General features: G+C 38.7%; 1 protein-coding gene across 5 annotated transcripts in view; it reads left to right on the top strand.

Moving 5' to 3' along the window:
- The window catches only part of CSRNP3 (cysteine and serine rich nuclear protein 3), an 87170-nt gene that overhangs the window by 31086 nt on the left and 34672 nt on the right, over positions 1-21412 (top strand). The window contains exon 1 of one of the 5 annotated variants that reach the window (XM_009910543.2): positions 8215-8446. The exons of the other annotated variants lie outside the window; for them this stretch is intronic. The gene's annotated coding sequence lies outside the window, so the exon portion shown is untranslated. Of the gene's footprint in view, positions 1-8214; positions 8447-21412 lie in introns of those variants that run through there. 5 annotated transcript variants of the gene reach the window in all.

The following is a 21412-nucleotide window of genomic DNA, read 5'->3' as shown; positions in this document are numbered from 1 at the left end:
CAACTCCTGTGCTGTTTATGATGTTTTGGGAAAGTTCCTGCAAATGTATTCCATTGTTCTTTTCAATTATTTTGTACAACTCATCTTTGTCATTTTCTGTATAAAGTCTTCAGCTGAGGTGTAAAAAGAACTGTTGTGAGGTGACAAGTGATACCTCTTTGTTTTCTCTGCAATCCTAGGGCTTTGAATCCACCTTTGTTTCCTGCTTGATATCTAAGATATTTAGCTTCTAAAGGCTATACATCAGAGAGCCTTTTAAAGCTATTTATCAGGTTATATATAGCTTTTAAGGTTGTTAATACTGTCATTATTGTGGCATCATAATCTAAAGATAACCACTAGGCAAGGTTTGTGGGGAAATTAGCATTTTTTAATTAGATTAACTTCTGCAGTCAGAAAAATAGGCAGGCTTTTGTGTGTATGACCCCTTTCTCATGTCCTCAAAGGGTTCCGTTTTCTTAGTCATCTCAGCTTGTCTACTTAAAGATACTGCTTTTCTCTGCAAACTCTGCCTATGTCATTGCTTGACACACTGAATGTCATGACAAGACTAGGAAGTGTTGATCTGGGTCTGTTCCCAGATGATTACAAATGTAATTTATTTTTTTTACCACTACAGCAAAAGAATATGAATATCAGCACAAAGTATGTACCAATTGGCTGTTTAAAGGATGTTGAAAGCTAAATATGACAACTTTTCAGGAATTCTTACACTATTGCAGGTAATAAGGAAACTGCAGGATACAAAATGCCCATTTTAAATAACACAAAATGTTTTCTGCATGTAAATAGGGCCACTCCTGTCTCTTAGTCTAACACATCCAGGGCAGTGAGAATGTTTTTGGTCTGCAAAAGTAGAACAGCTGGCGCTGGCAAATCTTTATAATTCTTTAAATCTTAAATGGCTGAAGTCTGCATGTGTGAGCCTGTATCCTGGAGACTTACATAACAGCTACTGACAGCAGACTTAGGGCAAAACAGTTCCAGGCAGGAAGCTAGAGCAGTGGTAGGGTCACTGAAATCCACCTACCCCAGGAGATGGAACGAGACAGGCAAGGATCCTTGATTACCTGCTTTTCAGTCACAAAACTGGTGAGTTCCTTTGTGAGCTTGGAGCCATTGATCTGGTAGAAATCTGTTAACAGCAAATGACAGTTGCTGTCAGCCTGCACCTTTGTTGTAGCCTGGAAGGTCAAAAGAGACACATGGACTACACTCTTCCTAAATATCTGACAAGATTAGTATTATCTCCATTTGCTGTAGCAGAAATAAACAGAGTCCTTGTGTTCTTAAAAGGAAAAAATATTACAACAGAGTCAATGTTATCCTCAGTGCTTAAAGATGATAGGCCAAAGGGATACATCTGGCTGAGAAACCACATTCATTTCAGGGATGCCAAAAATCACATTGAGATAGTAATCACTTCTTTTCTACCACATAAGGAATGGTCAGATGGCAAAATATTCTATCGGGTGAACCAGTGGTCACTACAGTCCAAGTTTTGTCTGTACCACATATTCATGAGCCTTATTCAAAGTATTTGAATATAATCCTGGTTGGGAGACTTATTCATTTATTTTTAATCTATCACCTGGAAAAGGTCCCAGTTTCCTCCACAGAAAGCGTACCAACACAAGAGGCTGAGAAAACTGCAGTTGTTAGGGTCTGTAGCCTGACATACTCAACCCATGGCTACTGTGGGTGCGGTAAGACTATCTACATAATACCGTGAACAACAATCTGACTGGAATATTGAGTCTTACAGCTGTTAGATGTCAAGCTGCTTAATTAAAAAAAAAAAAAAAGCCACCACCAAAAAAACCCACCACAAACTTCAGGAAGCTTTCTGAAATGTTGAAATCTTGGAAGACATTTGGCCCATAAGAAATGTTCTAATAAAAGCCTTCATTTAGTCCTGATACCTTTTAGAAATTAATGTCTGAACTGGACGGGCTTACATTCTCAAGATTTAGAACATTAGAATGACGTAGTAAAAAGTTTACTCTAGGAGTATAGTGGTTCAGATTTTAACTTGATGAAAATCTTTTATATATGCTCTGAAATTTGTTTTGGATGCTACAATAGAATCAATTTTTTACTGATTTCAGGGGAAGTGAAATCATTACCATGTTGTTAGAGTATGAAGAAGGGAATCTCCAGCAAAACACTTTTACTTGGTTAATGTAGTCTGCTGTCATGGAACATATAGCGGGAAGAAGGTGGTGTGTGCTGCTGGTAGAGAAGACTCAAAACCAGCAAAATTCCCAGTGCTGTGGTGGTGTTATAAATGATGCTGGTACACAAGCAAATAAATAAATAAAAATTATTTTCAAGTTCCGCTGGATACACATAAGGAAAAGAAGTTAATGCTGGCCAAATGGAAATGGACAGAATTATTAAAGGAGAATCAGTTTCTAGGCTTTAAAGGTTATTTAAAATTGGGAAAAGTTATCATACAACCTAGAATTTAGTCCTTTTAAGCTTTAAATGACAGATCTAAGATGTACAAAGGTAGGAAGAAGAGCTGCAGTGGATTTACTTCCAGTGCAATGAAATCCTAAACTGATGTTTAGCAATCCAATGCAGACACCTTATTTTAGAGTGCAGGTATCTTGTTATATATAAGATTAAAAGTTCACTTTTTTTTTTGTTTTGTTGTAAGTAGGGCATTGAAAATACCTTGTGTTGTGAGTTGGGATGTTTTGTAAACTAGCTGCTTTAAAAACTCACATTGCTGCTTAGATCTGTCTGTGTCTGTTACATTTTTATTTCTGTCACTGCTCAAAATACTTCTATTTATGGTAGACAGAAACAAATTCAAATATTGTAACAATGAAAACTAAAGAACTTGTCTGCTCTGCTATGAGAATTGTGAGAGTGAGGAAAAAGCAATGTTGATGGTTTAGCAACAGTAGTGCTTTAGAAAGTTCTGTTGATGACAAGTCCAGTAAGGAAGGATGATCTGCTTTTTCTTGATTGGATTTTATTCCTCTTACAACTGTGCTGACTCAGTAAACTTCTTTTGGTTTACTGTGGTATCAGGGGGACAAGAAGAACCAAATAGTTGTGAGAAAAAGAAAAAGAGAAAATACTAACTACCATGCTTGCTTAAAAAAATCTCTTAATTTTAATTAATTTAAAACTTCTTGCTGGTCAATAGTGAAGTGAAATTTGTAAGTTGGAAAGCAAGAGAAGAAGGATGGAGTAGGGAGTATGTCAGTTAATTAAAAATGAAAATGCAAACTGTTTCATCTGGTTTTGTCTTGCAATTTCTAACTGTACCAAGCATAACTCTGTGTAGCTCTGCATTACTCCTTGGCATAGATCACGTTTCTATGTCTGAGCTGTCATGGAAACAGGCTACAGCAAAGCTGGTTTATGAAGCACATACAAGACAGCATAGGCAATCTCTCTTAAAGTATCTGCTGCCTTCTAAATCTTGTTTTTTCTTTCTTACTAAACAAAATAACAAGGAGTTTGTTCTTTAAAATAGAATCTCTTTTATTTGAAAAACTCCATGCTGTGCTGGTGTTTTGGATGGTGGCTATATCAGGCATTATAGCAACACAAAATTAATTGTTTTGATTATTCACATCATGTAATGCAACTGAGATTCTTTCGCTGCTTGGCTGTACATCGTTCACTCCATTAATTTGCCTGCCAAAGTTAAAATGTTAATATGTTCTTTGACTGATAGTTCACTGGTAGTTTTGAAAAAGGTTGTGAAAGGAGAAAGAAATCCTGTATGTTTACTACAGATTACTTACGTTTGTGGGCAGTAGCTCTTCTAATACATAGCGCTATTCAAGTGGTACTTTCTGACAGGAAGTGCACTTTCCAAGATACCACCCTGATAAGATGATTTGTTTTACTGTTGAAAAGTGCCAGTATTGTAAGATATATCAAGACTGTATGATTAAAAATGAGGTTGTTTTCAAGAGCTGTTGTGCTAAAAATCATTAGGAAAGGGTATACTGTTACATGCCTTTTAATATATTTAAAGAGAATCCACTGTTGTGCCTGCTTTGCTTCTGTTCACAGAGATTTATTTTTTAAGTCAGAAAGAAAGGAAACTATACATAGTGTCCTTCAAATTAACATGACAAGGCAAATGTGCCAGAAATAGGAGTGAAGGGTAGCACTGGCACCCTTACACTGACATGCTAGAGGTCACTATATGTAGTTTGGAGATGAGATTGCTAAGGTGCCAGGCATCAGAACAGCCTCTTACAGGCCTGTCCCTCAGTGATAAGCTGCTTTCTCTGTCCATCTGTTAAGCTGAGCATGTCTTCTTACCTTTCAAATATATTTTGTCTGTTTTCTTGCATTTCACATGGTAGACTCTTATTTCAAAACACAGTTGTATTTCTTTGTTGAAAATGCCATTTAGTAATCAGTAAGTTTTCAATATTTATGTAATTCAGGAACCAAAAGTATGCTACTCTTTCTGGTGGGCTACTGAAATTTAGCAAGCCCCACTATTTGGAATGGAGTAGTTACGGTGGCGGTACTTGAAGGTAGTTTAGCTGTGATGATGTAGCCAGAGAAAGGAATATATTTGGGGACAGAGTGAGGAAATTTATTTGATTGAATTATATTTGGTCTGGTAAGAAATATATAGAATTTATACTTAAGATTATCCTACCCCAGTGTTACTGACAGTAACTTCAGATGGAGAGCTTTAATTAATCTTACACCAATTTCTCTCATAGATGTTCATTTTTCATGATGTAGAACTTGCACTGCAGTGGCAGAGTTCCATGGAAAGTTAGCAGCTCTGCCTCATCCTGAGCTCAAATTAGAAGACTTTGCATGGGCACAGCTCATAGATCTTACCAAAAGAGTGACCACAAACCATCTACTTACAAACCTGAAAGCCAGTGCTGAGGCATTTGGAGTTGCTGCTCATAAAATACCAACCATGGCATGTGAACTGTGCTGTTTTTAAGAGTTGGAGTAGAGGATGTGTGGTTCACCGAACAGGTTTCATAAATTCTGGACTTCTGACATTTTTTGGCACTAGGCTGAAAAAGAGAGTTTCAGCAGAACCCTCTTCTTCCTAGCTGGTGTGTAAGTGGTTGCATTTCTGGTGTGCATGGAGGAACAAGAGCTCTTGCATTTTATTGCAAGGTACAGGATTCAGCCCTATAGTATAATAAAGCATCGAGTGCAAGTTGCCCTTTATGTTTCATGGAATTGAACTGCGCTGTCCCAGTAACTGTTTTGATTCATATCTGCTTCACCCAACTCTGACACAGGGTGCTGAGCTCAATACCTAACAAAATAATTTAGCTGTATAAGGTGAGAATGATTTGAAGTTCATATCATAGGCTGGTTTTGGATTGTTCTGAGCTTTCTAATTTTTTATTTATTTACTAAATTATGTGCAAGATACATATTTCAGTGCATATAACTTGTATATAAGTACTCAAGTTCAAATGCATATAGGTAGAATAAATCAGGATTTACATAATTATTCCTTACTAATGATGGAGGTGATTCAATGTCTGTATTTCCTTAGCACTTCCCTATTTCTGTAGGTTCTGTGGAATGGGAAAGCATAGCAATGTTCCTGTGAGTGACATTTCCCTACAAAGCAGATGTGGGATCTGGCAGTTTACCATTATTTACAATTCGTCAGCAGGTTCTTGATTATTTTTTAATTTTGATTCACAAGGAACCTTTTATTAGAGGAAAGAGAGCTCTTGCTTACATCAGCTCCCATGGGAGGCCTTGAGTGGAAAAGACTGCTAAGCATATCAATGCCATTCTCCTACTATTGTTTCAAAGAGGCATGAATTTGGATTCTCCTGAAGAAGTCCTGTCTCATTTTGTGGCTATTCCTACTATGGACTGACAAAGGAGGTCTGGGTTCTAGCTACTGTGAAACATGGGTGATCTTTAACTCATGATTGCAAAAATACACTTCCTTAATAGTTTGGGCAGAAAGTCAACAAAATGGCCCTGATAAAGACTTCCGTCTATTTAGTAAATCTGTAAGAAGAGAGTATGAGTTGGAATATAATTTACCTACCTAAAAATGTTAAGTTAGAATTAGAAAATTTCAAAATGTACTATGGAGGATTGAAGCTTCTCTCCCTTCCCCCACCCTCTGCTGAAGAACTGATTAACTGAGACTGCCTTTCCTACAGCATGAAGACTGCTTGCTGCTATTGTCTCCTGCAGAAACAACACTTTCCTGCTAACTGGTTTAACTGTATCGTGTCCTTGATCATATTTTCCTTTAACCTCCTTTCAGGGTTTGAGAAGTACTCCAGAGGGTATATAAGAATGACACCCAGAAATGTGACAATAGTATTTGTGTTCCAGTCAGATTTTGTGCTTTCCATCTGTCAAACATTTGATATTTCTTTTTTCCCCACTAGTGCTACTGCAGCAAAAGTGCCTGCCTTCTGTTTATGTCTTCCTACACTAGCATTGTGACATCATCAGTGAAATCGCCAGGGGAAAAAAATATGCATAGCCGTAGCTAAACCAGCTGTTCGTTAGCAACCCATCTAGTCTGCTTTAGTTTCTTCTCATTAATGCATACACGGTAGTGCTTCCTGCTTAAGAGACGTAGAAGGTTCTCAGCCACAAACCATCTGCTTGGTGTGTGCCTTTAAGTAGGTAAAAATGGTGTCACTTTAAAATATACTCATTCTTGATAATGGAATTTTTTATTAAACAAAATGGCTATGAGTCTAGAAGATATTCGTCACTGAATTTAGTTGTGGGGAATTCTGAATCCTTTATGACCCATCTTCTATAATTCAGTATAATCACAGAGACTGCATATCAACTGTTGGAAAACCTTAATAATACACCAGAAGCAAGATGCTGAGAACAATAAAGAAACAGGGAGTTTAGTCATTGATTTGCATGATGACACAGTAAAGTGCACGCATCTGTGTTCGTCATGCTTGTCTCTTCTGCCATGAAAATCGGTGGCAGAACTTACACTGACTTCCATAGGAGCAGAATAATGCCAACAAAGAGCAACAAGCTGTCATTTATTCTAAAGAGGAAGATTTTAAATAGAACAACTAGGTATTTCATTTGTGGAATGTTAATGAGAAAACAGTTCCTTTTTGCGATCTTATATTTTTCAAAATGATATGAATAATTCCAGAGCTAATTGACTATTTCACAGAATAGCTGCATCTTTGCAATGTTAATATTATGGTTAATTACATGTTCAGTACCAGTTTTCAGGGTGGAGAAGAGATGTTAATTTATCATCACTAGCTGTACGTTAAGAGTTTTAAATGAGAATATTCTGGGAATTCAGTCTGCAGTAGGAGTTAAGATATCTCCAAATATTCAAAAATGTATCTCTGATACTAATAATAGATCAGTGAAAGAAGTCATTAAATATTTATCTTTTTTTATAAGTGCTTTTGTAATTTTGAATGTAATCACTTACTGTGGTGTAAAATGCTTAGGTAAATATTTTCTAACCAATATAAACTGTTAAATTTATAATTTTGTGTTTAAAAAAAAAACAACAAACCACAAACAAAAACTCAAACAAATAACACCCCCACCTTCCCCAAGTATCACCAACTATTATGAAGAAGAGATTAGACTTCATTGTACTACATAATTTGTCATTTGGATTTGAGACTAATCCTTGCTCAACTGGCCGATTCTTATTCATCTGAGTAGTCTCACTGAAACCAGCAAAACTAATTTTATGACCAAAGATTACGGGATAATGCCCTTGACTGATGAGACAAATTTAAATCAAGGGGTTGCTTTTTTGGAGCAATTTTTCATTCAGAAGCTCATCCTCTATGTAAAGGATAAACACTGTCAGATTAAGTGTTGGCAAAATATTACCTCTTCAGAATATTAATTTCAGTATGCACTGTGCGTGGAGCGATGCAGACAATGCACAGGTTTTGCCACTCCCCGGAAGGAAAAATTACTTTAACAACTGTCTTTAATTTCTACTTGAACCTGTGTTGTAGTGGCAATAATAGTATTAATAATTATTTAAAACAAACAAACAACAACCAAAAAAAATGGTGAGGGAATTTCCATAATGACTGCACTCTTAATGAGCTAAAGAAATCCTTAAGAGTCTGTTATTCCTTCCTCATAGTAGACCTCAGCTGATAAAAATATGTGTAGCGGGTGAAATCAGTGACATGCCTGGCTTTCTCAGACAAAACTCCCATGTGATCACACAGGCAGCCTCAGTGAGCCCGAAGCTGCTCAGCAAGCAGTAGGTAATGAGTCTTTGTGCAGAGCGAAGCTCTTGTGGCTGAACAATAAAGCATATGGTACCAGCAATAAAACACAGTGCTGGGAAATTTAAGAAGATTCTGCTGGAACTAGGAAGACAGTGAATATGTCAAACGTTATAAAATGATGATCAATCTGGTTTGGTTCCTAATTAGTAAAAACAGTGCATGGACTGGAAAAACAACAATTTGAACAGGTCAGTTGTTTTATAGATTCTTGACGCACTTCAGTATTTTAACTGTAAGCGGGGGGCTTGCTATTTCCTTTTTATTGGTAAAGCCAGGGGGTTCTGCATTTTGTAAAGTGGGATTAGAAAGATGTACATCAATGTGATATCAAGCTAAATAAATTGTGTCAGCTCTGTCATCAGATTCATTGTAAAAATGTTTCTACTGTTATTCTTATGCAATTCAAACTTCAATTGTGCATGAAAAACTGGATAGCAAGTAAAAATAAATTTATGCTAGATGGATCATTTGCCAATATCATAAAATATTTAGTAACAACAATCTATTATTCTGCTATGAATTTGAGACCTAATTCTTTCTCAGGAGGAAATTTGTAATGTCTGTGTTAGGTTAAAAATAATAACATTGAAGCATGTCTAACAGTGCACTTATATTTTTTTTTTTGTCCTTGAATGATTTTGCAAGTGGTGTTTTGTGTTATTTTTAAAGCAATTGTATACACACAGGAATGATACATTATAACCCTCTGCATTTATTTCACTCTAATATTAATGCCAAATACGTTATTTAGCTTTTTTCAATCAAGTAATTACTTCTGATAGTAGTTCCTAGTTAATTATGCATAACATTGTATTTGAAAACTGCTCCCAAAAAATTTAGTGGCCTGTGTTTTCTTAGACATTTAATTTTTCTATCATACCACATCCCATAGAAATTACCTGTGTGGAAGTTTTTATCCATAAATCTCTTCAGTGTTTTTATCTCTACTCCAGCACTCAAATCACAAACTCAATACTCTGGCACTGCCTGAGAGAAATAAGATCTGTTGATTTTTTTGAAAAGGAGAGATGAGGGAAATAAACCAAAAATGTAGAGAACATGGTGTAATTTTCCTGTGAGCTTAAGATTTCAACTGAGAAATGTTCTTTATAAATTCCAATTTGAACAGTTTAAGAATATCTACTTTATTCCTGTGTCAATATGGGTAATACAGCTCAGCACAGCCAGAGGCACCGGGCGAACGTGGGGGCGAGCCGTCCGCAGCGCGGGGATGCTGGCTGCAGGCCGAACGCCACACTGGGCTGGCTGCCGGTGGCTTTGTGTCCGTGCGGCGCTGCCGTGGCGACTTTGCGTGGTGCCCATTCACGTGGGAGAGCTGAGACAGGGTGCGCGGAAATCGGGCTCCTCGCCTTCCCCCCGTGCTCCCTACCCTCTGTGATTACGGAAAGAAGGGAGAGGAAGGCCGGGCTGTGGCCACAGGGCCGGGGGGCAATGTGGGTCTCCTTGGAAACGGCTGCGGTGGGCGGGTTGGCTCTCGCTCGTCTTGGGGCGGGGGGCGCCGGCTAAAGCGGGCGCTACTGCCTGGCCCCGGTGGTGGCCCACGACCCCGGTGGTAGTGCGGGTCTGGGAGGTGAGGTGGGGAAAACGGCCGCCCTCCGGGCTTAGCCCGGCGTGCCCTGCGGCGGGGCGGGCCCATGTAGATGAGGGAACGGGGGCGGGCACAATAGCGGCGCGGTGGGGCCCGGCCCGCCAGCGGCGTTGCCTGCAGGTAGGGTGGCGAGGCGGCGGCGGGGACCGGGGCGTGCGGCCTTTCTGCAGCGCCCGGCGGAAATGCGCCTGTGCGGCGGTTTCCCGGCTGCAGGACTGTGCGGCTGCCTGGCGGCGGACCCTGCTCGCTCTTCTCGGGTTCGCCGGGAATGCGGTGCGGGCCCGCGCCCCGCAGGATGCTGCGGCGAACAAGAAGTGCCCTTGCGAATGCTTGTGTGTGGCTCCTGCTTGGCCCGTGCTCTTAGGGTCTGGAATCTGGTGTGTCTTTAAGTGCTCAGTTTTCTTGTAATAAATATTACTAAACGTAGGTGCAGGTGCTTCACAGACAATGTATTTAACAGCTTGGCATCTCTGAAAACAGCCGTGTTCCAGCTTTAGACAATAGAGCTGAAAAGATGTATTTCAGTGGTTATTTTGTCATAGTTCTAGCAGTTTATGTAATGGAAAGCCCTGGTAAACCTGTAGTAACACCTGCAGCCCTGATACTCAGACTGAATATGACACAGTACACTAACACACATGGAGAAAATAAAGCATATAGTCCTTCAGTTATAGCATAATTACCGTGTTTGTCTAAAATGAGTGCAGTGGATTTTAAGTTTAGATTTATGAGGCAGTTTGGTACAGTACAGTAAGTACATAGATAAAATTAACAGTGTGCACTAAAATAACGAGGAACATCCTTACAGAACAGCAGTCCCACTGTTACATGGGAATCGCAGCTCTGAAGTACACCTACCTTTTCCATCCATGCACACAGGAAATAAAAAACAAATGGTTTTCCTGTGGATCTGGCACTTCACATTCTAAAACATTCCTAGCACTATTTAAAGAACTTCAAAGAAAAAGATGCAAAGAATTCCCAAAGCAAACAGGTGTTCTGTGCTGCTGCCAAATTATAGTAACTCTGTAATACACTACCCCCTGCGCATCTAAACTCTATGGAAACTATGGTTTATGTACATGTTTTGTGCTGTGCTTTGAATTTTGGATGACAAGCTTCTTCAAGCAATATAAATAGAACCAAATCTTTCTGCATGCATCAGACATTTTGGGGACAGAGACGTGATTCTGATCTCTTGTATTACTGAAGTTTAGTGTTTATTCTAGTAGTCTTAGTTTCTAGAGCTGAAGAGCTGAAGTCCAGTGTGTGATGTTTTTAGTTTGAGCATATACAATGTTTTATTGTGTATGTTAGAGTTTTTGTCTCATTGGTTTATTGTAAAAACAAATTTGCTTTTGTTGAAAAATACATTTATTTTGACAGATGCAGTGGTTCAATAATGAACATTTACATTTCATATTAATTGAAGACATACAGGTCATGGTTTAGGGTCTGTAATGGTAAATTTTTGGAAATTCATTCCAAAGCTTCCTTGTTTTCTCTGAAATAACAGCAGATGATTCTGCCATCTGAACCTCTTACTTGGTCCTGAAAAGTTATTTCTACTAACCTTGATGTTTAGGGCTTTTTTTCCCATGAACAAGTAGGTGGAAGGTTAAGATGAAGTGAGGCAGGTGTAATCTATTGCAAGATCAGTAAAACTGCCTGAAAGATAAATTTACATGTAACATGTCAGTATCTGTCTTTGTCCTTGCTCTCAACCAGTTACGATTCTGAGAAAAACTGGATTATGCACATGCTGTTCATTCAATAAAAAACCACCAGACACCATCACGTCTTTAAAATGCTGATGCAATTTGAAGTCCTGTCGGTGAATTTTGCTCATTGTTGCTTCATTGCTCTTTTGTAGGTTTTTTTGACCCTGAAAAAAGGGATTGAGTGTAGGGAAAAGATATGAATCATCTCCAAATGCACACAAGCCAAAAACATTGACTAGGTTAAAACAGCTTTGACATAAGTATCATGTCTCTAGCTGCTCCATCTTTCCACAAATATGAATACTGTATTCTAATGAAATCTGCGATAAATGGGAGTTGTGAGTAATTGCTAACAAAACAAAGACAAAACAACAAAAACCAAAAGGGACATCATAAGGCTTTTTTGTCTTTCAGATTTGTACATAATTCTCTCCAACAACACCCTTTCCTCTAGTCTTAACCTCCACCCTCCAAAAAAGTTTGCATTTTTAGGACACCAGTTTCAGTTCTCCATTACTTCATATCTTTTTTCCACAATGATATAGGGAAAATGGGAAAAGTAGCATAAATATGTACGACCATGAACATTTGTTGGAAAATATGCTTAATATGTAAGTTGTATGAAAGTAAATTTAGGGGGGAAACAAAGAGATGAGATGCTTGGGTTTTTTTCAGGTTTTTGTATGTTTAAATGCAAAAATACAAGCAAGGATACTTATTAAAACTATCATCAGAATATATTGGACCGCTTGCATTTAGGCTTTGTGATGAAAACATTGATGCTGTTTGGTTACTGTTTCATAAAGCATTTTGTGAAATAGGTAATTTGATGTCCCAAATCAGTTTGGAACTAGTTAGTATTCTGCTCTTCAATAATCAATATGGATTTGCATATTTGTCTAATGTGAAATAGGAAATATAGGCATCATAGTATGGAGCCTGACCCTCATCAGTCTTTCTGAGGAATGTGGGCAGGAGCTAGAGCAGTGTCATTTACCGATTGTAACTATACCATCCTGTGTAGTCCTCGGAATTTGATGAGAAAATGCAATCAAGTGATACTGCTATGTAGGGTAAGGCTGCAAAGTAAATTGATGGTAATTGTACCTTTCATTAGCATGCTTCCCCTTTGAGGGTAGAGAGGAGTTTGGGGTTGTGTTACATTTATTTATTTCATAGTGGTAAATCACTTCTGTGCATGGCTATAAATAAGTCATGTTTTTTATCTGGGCTGAAAATCAGGATAAATTGATTTGTGTTGAGTTCTGTGCTGCTGCAGCTATTCTGCTGTCAGTGCCTCAGCTAGCAGGTCCAGAGTTGGCCGGAGGAATCTGTAGCACCCTGCAATAGAAGTCTGCCTAAAGCAGCAGGAACTTCTGTGGTGTCTCTGCAGCTGCTGTCGCCTGCCGGACCACATGAGCTGTGGAAGGAAAGGAAGACAGGCCAGCACCAGAGCTTGTGTGTCCCTGCTGGGGTTCGCATCTGGGGCAAGAGGGATTCTTTTCCAAACTCATCTCCCCGTGCTCCCTGGGGGTGGGGCCAGGGCTCCCCATTGATGCCTCGTGGGCATTTCTCACCTGAGGAGCAGCTGGCTGGGGCTTCTGAGAGAAAGCTCCTGCCGTAGATTTAGGAGGAGGTTGGGTTTTTTGAATAGAGATCTGAATTTGATAATGAACTTCTCAGTGATTTAATTATATTCTTTGTTACAACTGAACTGAGTCTCCTTGAATGTGTTTAAAAAGTAAGCTGGATTGCAGATGTTTTCAGTTGTACTTCCTAAGCAACAGCAATCTTTAGTAAATGCCATTTGTGTGTGGGTGAAAGGGTAAGCAAAAAAAATATATGTTGAAAGCCACAAAATGTATTTATTTATAGCTCTTAGTGTGGACAGCAAATGATAGTACTGCCTACTTCCAGCATGAACTGTGACAGCTGAGCAAGCTATTCTCAAGCAAACATTTTTGTCATCAAGAATTTTATTGGGGGAGGGAGGACTGTGGGGACTTGAAGTGCTTGCAGAGCTGCCATTGTTTAGCTCTTTTGTAGTACCAGAGGGTTTGTTGAACCACTCACTACTAGAGTAGCACAAGGTTTAACTGTGCAGATTACAATTAACTCAGGTGTTTACCATTTTGCCCTCTTCACTCGCTCTTATTGCTAAGCAGACATCTTCCAACAGTAAAATGGAGAAGTAAAAATTGTAGACTGTTAACCTTCTGAGCTCTTCTAGAAAAGCCAGAGTTGATAAAGCAATATATCATAAAATACAGAAAATAAAAGCAAAAACCCCCAAAAAAACCCCCAAACCAACCAATCAAACAAAAAACCCTCACAAAAAAACCAAGAAAAAAACAATCCCCCAAAAAAACCCAAAACTACCTCGGGCTGAAAGTGTAAGCCACATTCCTTCACAGCAGTATTTTTCAGGACAGTGTAGGGCAGATAGTTAATTTTGTCCTAGCAGAGTCCTCTGGCTGAGATACGGTTGAATGGTTGTAAGGTGCTTACAAATCAGGCAATGCTGTGGGAATGAGCTAGCTACTTAGTGTCTATTCATTGCTGTTTCAGTGACAAGAGTGCCTTGGGAATTGGATGGAAACATACTTAATATTAGACCTGCAGCTCTTCTGTCAGTCTTCTGGAAAAGTTTTCAGCTGAACTGAAAAGGATTTTGGAACACATTTATTATGATGCCAAATCACCACAGCCACAAAGTCCAGATTTTCTTTAGTATGGCTAAAAAGTGAAGAGAGTCAGCATTCAATTTTAACACAATTGGGATTTAATTTTAGGTCAGCCTTGCTGTAGTCTGTAGCTTTTTACATTCATGTTGTAATAACATGATGCACCCTTTGTCTGCCTTCATCTGTGTCAAGTATACAAAGGTTCACAAGCACAGGTGAGTAAGAACCTATGCGTAATTTTTGATGGCCAAAAGTATGAAGATACTATTGTAAAGACTGGCTGTAACTGAATATGCACCTTAAAAATCCCTCTTTGGGTTTATCAGTTTGGGTTTGTCAGCTATTGAAATTGCTGAGAAGACTACTGGCTTACAGAGAAATGTTTTAGTTCATTGATTACGCTTGCTTCGTCTCTCTTCATGAAAGTAAACAATCTCATACTGTGATGCTGTGGTCACTGAGTTTGGGGATTTGAAATCTTAGTGTAGTTGATAATTTTGACTGTTACATTAAAGAAATTGGACTTAGGCTGTTACGCTTTCTCTATGCCTATCACATATTTGATAGATCTGTCATGTTTTCCTTAGTGTTTTGGGTTGGTTTAAATCATTACCTCATTTCAGATGAATTTGAAGGAGAACTAGTAGATCTTCTTCAAGTATTGTGCAAATGGGTGCCAAGATGGAAAAGAGGGAGCCTTGTAGTTTGCACTAGTGAAAAAAAGTTGCACTCTAAGTGCTTGATTATTGAGGTAACCACATAGAAGAATGCTTAACCATGACCCTAGGGAAGAGTAATGAACAAACCCCCCTGCTGCTCCTTAGGTAATCCATCCAGAAGAGGCAAATCTATAAAGAATCAAGTCCCATTTCTTTCTAATTTTTTTTTTTTTGTAAACTTGAAATTAAATTCAGCTTCAGCTTTCTATCTGTTAACTGAATGGCTTATTTTTATGTTTTGCTGTTTTTAGAAGTGAATTGTCAAAACTCTACATATGTGTCAGCAGCAGGAGGAATGTTACCAGTTGTTGTGTTGTGTAGTTGCACCATTTCCTGCACTCAGTAATTTGTTGTGCATGTTATGCATGGGGTTTTGGTGAACTTCCTTCATTAGTGTTTATTATTGAAAAACTATTATTGCTAAAAATCTCCAGGAACTTTAACAAAACATACTGGTTTTCCAGGCTCAATAGATATACTGTGTATGGTGAAAAGTCAAAAAAGTAAGTTAAGAGGATTATTTTTACCGCTTTTATTTTTGAATGGCATTCTTTGTGGGCCTGAATGCCTACTTAGGGCTGTCTTGGATGTGTATTAAACTTGCAGAGTGCAACATTATATTTTGGTTGTGCATTGTCCTTGATTCAGATAGAAAACGTGAATTATTATAGCCGTAAAGCTATTTTTGAAGTCAGTAATTTCAAGACATCACAGCCTTCCAGTAGATATTAATATTTTATATTTTCCAGTACGAACAGTTTTATTGACTCTTTTCTCCAGGGAGAAAGAGGCACTTAAATATTTTTTTACTAATTTTGACTTCACTTGAGGCCAACCCTTGAATGAAGTCATGATTTTACCCTCATACTGTGGAGCTATATTCATGTTATTGGTGGCAATTGAATGTCGGTCCCTACTGACCAAAATTGGTTTTGTTTATAGGAGCCTGTTTCATACATACTTCCTCAAATATTTCTGCGGAACAAAACAGTAGATTTTCTGGGGGTTTTTGAGATGCAGTTTAGTTTCTTGCTCCTAATAGCTGGGACAAATATTTATTTGGTGTCTTAAAAGTGTGCACAGCATGTGAGGGTATAGAAAAATGGGGTTAATGATGTATGTTCCAATTTTAACGTTTATTGCAAAGATAAAAAAGAAGATGTGAGAGACTTCTATGTTTTTGTGTTCAAATAAAGAGAAATGAAACGGGAAAAATAAAAAGCCATCAAACCAAAATATTTTTATGTGTTACCTGTAAGCTTATACCATAAGTTTTAAATGACTTGCTCCTGAAGTCAGAACAACGTAATCTGACTGTTGTAGTATCAGGGGCACCACATCAGTTTTAGTGTTCTCCTTCACTGAAAACCTGGAGGCCCCTGGAGCTCCCAGCTTAAGGCATAAAAGAAGGTATTGCTGCAGCTGTGCATTTTCTTGGGTGAATGTGACAAGACAAAGGCACCAGGTTTGACAAAATCTGCCAAGCTGGAATTTGAATGCTGAATTAAGGAGAGGAAAGTTGAAGCAGTCTCCATTAGGGAACGTGCTGAGCAAGCCTATTGTATAACGCTGCAGCAGTACTAAAACGCAAATGGCTGCTGGCTGTGCGCAGGCAGTTCTTTAATATCTCAGGATTTGGTGCATAATAAGCTTAGACCATTTTTCATTCTACCTATCTGATGACTTCTTCTTAATAATAATTAGGATGTATGAAACCTCTACATTAAACATACATACATAATTTAATTTTACCAGCGTATGACAAAAGAAAACCTATGTTAGAAGAGCAACAAAATTTGCAGAGCTAAGCCATGAATAATTGGCAAATAGCATAACTTTTGCCACCCTATGACCCTAACTGTGTATTTATTTTGGTATCCAAATCAATGTATATTTACACTTTACAAATGCCTGTTGAAGCTAAGAATGTATTCCACAAGGGAACTGCAAATGGTCTGTGTTAGGGCTGCATCTGCTTCACAAATTCGTTCTACTGAGAAGCTGAATATATCAGAACTGATCTGCTGATTGTGCTGGCTTGTTAAAAGTGAGCTGAGTTAATGTAAATCCTTAGCTATGTGTTCAGTCAGATACATAGCACAGATGAATACCTGCTGAATAGTAGCACTCAGCTTTGAGGACACTCATATATTTTATCTCCTTTGTTTACCTTCTTTATAATTGGCCTCCAGTGATCATGACAGTGCATGGCTTTGCTATTTCATTTTTATTTCTCTTAAACAGGGAAGGAAACTTTAAACTCAGTATTTTTGGCTCAAGGGCCAACTTCTGTAGAAAATGAATTTTTAATAACCTTTAACTTCAATCCTTTTGCTTTTTTTTTTCCCCTCCAGTTTTACCTCCTCTATTTTGCTGCTACTCAGTCCATATTTATTTGTCTGTGTGACTAATTCAGGCAGGTTTTCATGTATTTGCGTACGTCTTTGACATTTGAGATAAGTCTCCACTAAAAATTTCAAGACTTTTCCTTAAAGTTCTTGGGAGTGAAAGTGCTTTCCAACCACTGTAGCTGCAAGATTATTTTTAATTATCATTTTTAAACACAGATAAAACAGTTTCCCTCTTTTCACTTTTGCCATGTTTAAACATAGGTGCAGGTACATGTGCAAGTTGCAAAGGAAATAACACAAAATGGGGGGGGGAACAAAACAGAGAGAGAGTAAGAGCAAGCTTTTCCAGAAGAACATATTTAGAGGTCAGAATAGCCAGCCTAATTGATTCCTGCCAGAGGCAGTATGACTTTATATCTTTACCCTTGACTTGACTTTTAGCCTCTATTTATTTAGCCATTTAAATTGTTGTAGCTATTTCTTTTGACCATCCCCTTGGCAGTCTTATTGTTGACACTTTCACTTCACTTCCTCCACATTTGAAGTCACAATGGTTGGAAATATTTTTGAAAGAAAGTGTGTGGGCTACAACTAAATACTGTATCACTCTAATTCCAAGTGTTAATGCTTTCTCAGTTAAAGTAAGCATTGTGTAGTGTAAGGTATATTTCCTCATAGAGACATTGTGACTAAATATTTAAATTGTTATCTTGATGTTAACTTTAGCTGTGATATATAAACTTCATGTTTTAAAGATGTAATTACAGGTGTCAAGAGAGCTAAGTTGATTTTAAAGTGTCCAGAAGATAAATTAAAGGAATCCAGTTGCTTTTTATTGAAGGGGAAAAGGATTAATGTTCAGAAAAAGAATTTTGAAAATGAACAGGCCAGGCTATCATTCCCTCAGGTACCCTATTATTTAATACATCTACTTTGTTTTTCAAACATTTCCATTTATAGTGTTCTAGAATTTATCAGAATCCCATTGTGTTTGATGGCGAGGCAAAATTACAGTGCCAGCAGAGCTTGTTTACTTATGCAGAAGCCCAGTAACATACTGTAGGGAGGAGCATGTTTCCTAGAAGTGTCAGGGTGGCTGTAAGTACCCTGTCCTCCCAACCACTCGATGAGCAGAAATACTTCTTTTCTTGTAGTAAGGATAGGCTGTAGTCATTGAGAACCACAGGTCTTTTGCTTCTGAGTTAAGGTTTCAGGATTAGTTCCTAAGTCATATCTGCTTAATGAAATAAGAAACAAGGCAATTAGAGGTTAGATACTTGAGAGTTAAATGCTTTGATCCCCAGCCTCTGGGTGGTTACCCTCCAGCACAGAACCTCAGCTCAACTGTTTTCTGTTGAAGCTCCCTGTGCTACACAGTGTTCACTCCTGAAGGCAAATGCATAACCCTTCCCTTTCAAGAACAGAGCATAGATCACTCTTTCTCCTAAAACATCTCTTTTTTTGTAAAGATCTGCTGCTGAATGGGTTTCCTGTGATTTACTCAGTAGTTTAACAGCTAAGGAACTCACTAGGATGCTGGTGAGCTGAATCAGTTGTTCAGTAATTGCTGCCTCTAAGCTGCAGTTTAGCAAAGAGCACCCTAGTCCTTTGCTTAGGGGGACACCATTTCACTCTATAGAAAAGAATGCCAGGATTCCAAGATTCAAAGTCCAGAGAGTGTGCACATGTAGCATGCCAAGTGCTGTACTGTATTTACCAGCCTTCAGGTGCACACACAGCCTGGCCTAACCTTTCCACCCCTTTTCCTTCTCAACAAGCTCTTCACTCATACTCCTTTTGGTTTCTGTTTGTTCTTAGACACCTTGCTTGAAGGTGACCTGGATGCGAAGTTTTTCAGGCAACTCAAATCTCTAAATTCTGGGTATGTCCAGAAGTGGCCCTGGTGCTAGGAGAGCTTCAAAGTGAGGAATTGAGACTCTGAAAAATCTCCCATGCTGTTGAAGAAGACAGATTGGTGACAGATGGGCAGAACCTTCTAGGAAAGAGGTTTTGATATGAGGACTGATTAAAGACATGGGCATTTAAAATGTTACTGGTTTCTCAGATGAAAATAGTTGTTCCTCAGTCAACAGGTGGTAGTAAGCCATTTGTATGCCACTGTGACTTCACAGAAGTAGGTTGAGCAGTTACAGCTGTGATGTGGCATTGTGTACCTGTTGAGACTGCACATCACTCCTCTTGCTTTTTTTCTCCTGGTCCTAGGGAATCTGACACTGGTTCCCAGAGCAAATGCAAGATGATTGTATCAGGGACCAATACTCCCTCTATGTTACTGTCAAGAATTGAATAACTTCTGATGGGAATGCATGTCTTTTCATGGAAATCATTAACTCAGAATTGGGAAGAATCTGTTTGGATAGTAACTGAGTATGTATTTTCAGACCTGCACAGGTTTTTGATCACTTTCTCTTCCTTCTGGCTGATGAGCACTTTAGCTGACATATTAAAAGACAGATAGTGTCAGCAAGGGGCTCTGCTGCTTTGGGTTGTTCCCCAGAGGTAGGCTGGTCAGGGTTGCACAGTTGTGAGATCAAGATGATAAGCATCAGGTGATTTCCAGCAACTGCTGCTCAGAGGACTCAGCTTTGAGATGGGTAATTTAATGCTGCAGTTCCAGTTGCATCTCCATTGTCATTCCCTCTCTGAACACCCCACCAAGTATAAAGGTATTTCCTAATTCTGTCCAGGATCAGCAGATGCACTGCACCTCCCTTGTAATATAATCCCTATTGGTGATTGGAATGGAAATCTCACTGTAGAGCATCAAGGAGACCTCAGGGACTTCTCTTCAGCTATTTCCACTTTGTGAAGGGTACCTCTGTGCATGGAATTCTAACACAGCATGCTGCTGTACAGTGGTGCATTTCTGCTGCTGCTGTGATTTTGAAGGGTCTCTGGCTGTAGTTTTGGAAGGCTTGTTTTGTTGTGGGTTTTTTTAGCCAATAAACTAATATGAAACTTGTTCTTCAGTAGAGCAAGTCAGATGAATTTATAAGAGCCTATGCACTGTTGTATAGCAACATTCAGTTGTATGCTTAGGGGAAATTGACTGCAAGGATGAGGAAGCAGATCCATGTATCTGCAGTGGTTGTGGCTAGATTTCTTATCCCATTGCTTTCCACTGAAGCATTAAATACTACTGCTGGAGACAGGATATTAAACTTGGTGCAATCATGTATGTGCTTTTCAGAGCTTTTACTTCTTAAGAAGAGAATGAGCCCTCTTATTATAAAACTTCTGTTCTAGTCATTGCAATAAACTAATATCATAAAAATATTGTATAATGTATCCATAATTTCTGGGTTTGACTTACAAAGGCAAGTTTAAACCTGTCTATAACTCTCTCCTGCTATGCTTAGGGGATGGCAAACAATGCAAAATGCTTTGTCAGCAGAACAAAACAAGTAATTAGAATTCACTTTCTGTTGCATTGGGATGAAACCATTATATTCTTGCCACTGCAATCCCAAAATTTCCTTCAGTGTTCAAATTAGTTCTTCAAATTAGTCCTATAGACTTTCTAACCAGGTGAACCCATGAACTTTTCAATTTACTTTATCTTTGGTAGCTCTCAAATACCTGTTCTAGCTTTGTATCAGGTTGCAAGCCTCTTCATGCTGTCTCATAGAATCATAGAATTATTTAGGATGGAAAAGTCCTTCAAGATCATTGAGTCCAACCACTAACCTAACACTACCAAGTCCACTGCTAAACCGTGTCCCTTAGCACTGTATCTACATAATGGTTGATTTGTTTTTCCCAGGAAGGAAGCTGGTATTCAGGCTTGCATAGGAAACTTTGGAACTACTTGCTACTAGACTAAGGGTGAGCAAAGATACCAGAGGATCTGCTGAAGTGCTGTGCTTGCAGGTTCAGAACATAGCAGCTACGTCACTGAGACTACCTCTGTATTATTAAAAATTACAAAAAATATGCAAGCTAAGGTCAGTGTTCTTTGGCTTCTGCTGCCAAGTGACAGGGTACAGTCTGCAGTGGCTAAGCTGTCAGCCCTCTGCCAAAACCCGTGTGCCCTCATCCAGCCTACCTGC

Source organism: Dryobates pubescens, chromosome 2 (assembly GCF_014839835.1).
Source record: "Dryobates pubescens isolate bDryPub1 chromosome 2, bDryPub1.pri, whole genome shotgun sequence".
Lineage (NCBI taxonomy): Eukaryota > Metazoa > Chordata > Aves > Piciformes > Picidae > Dryobates > Dryobates pubescens.
This window is presented reverse-complemented; position numbering and strand designations above follow the sequence as displayed.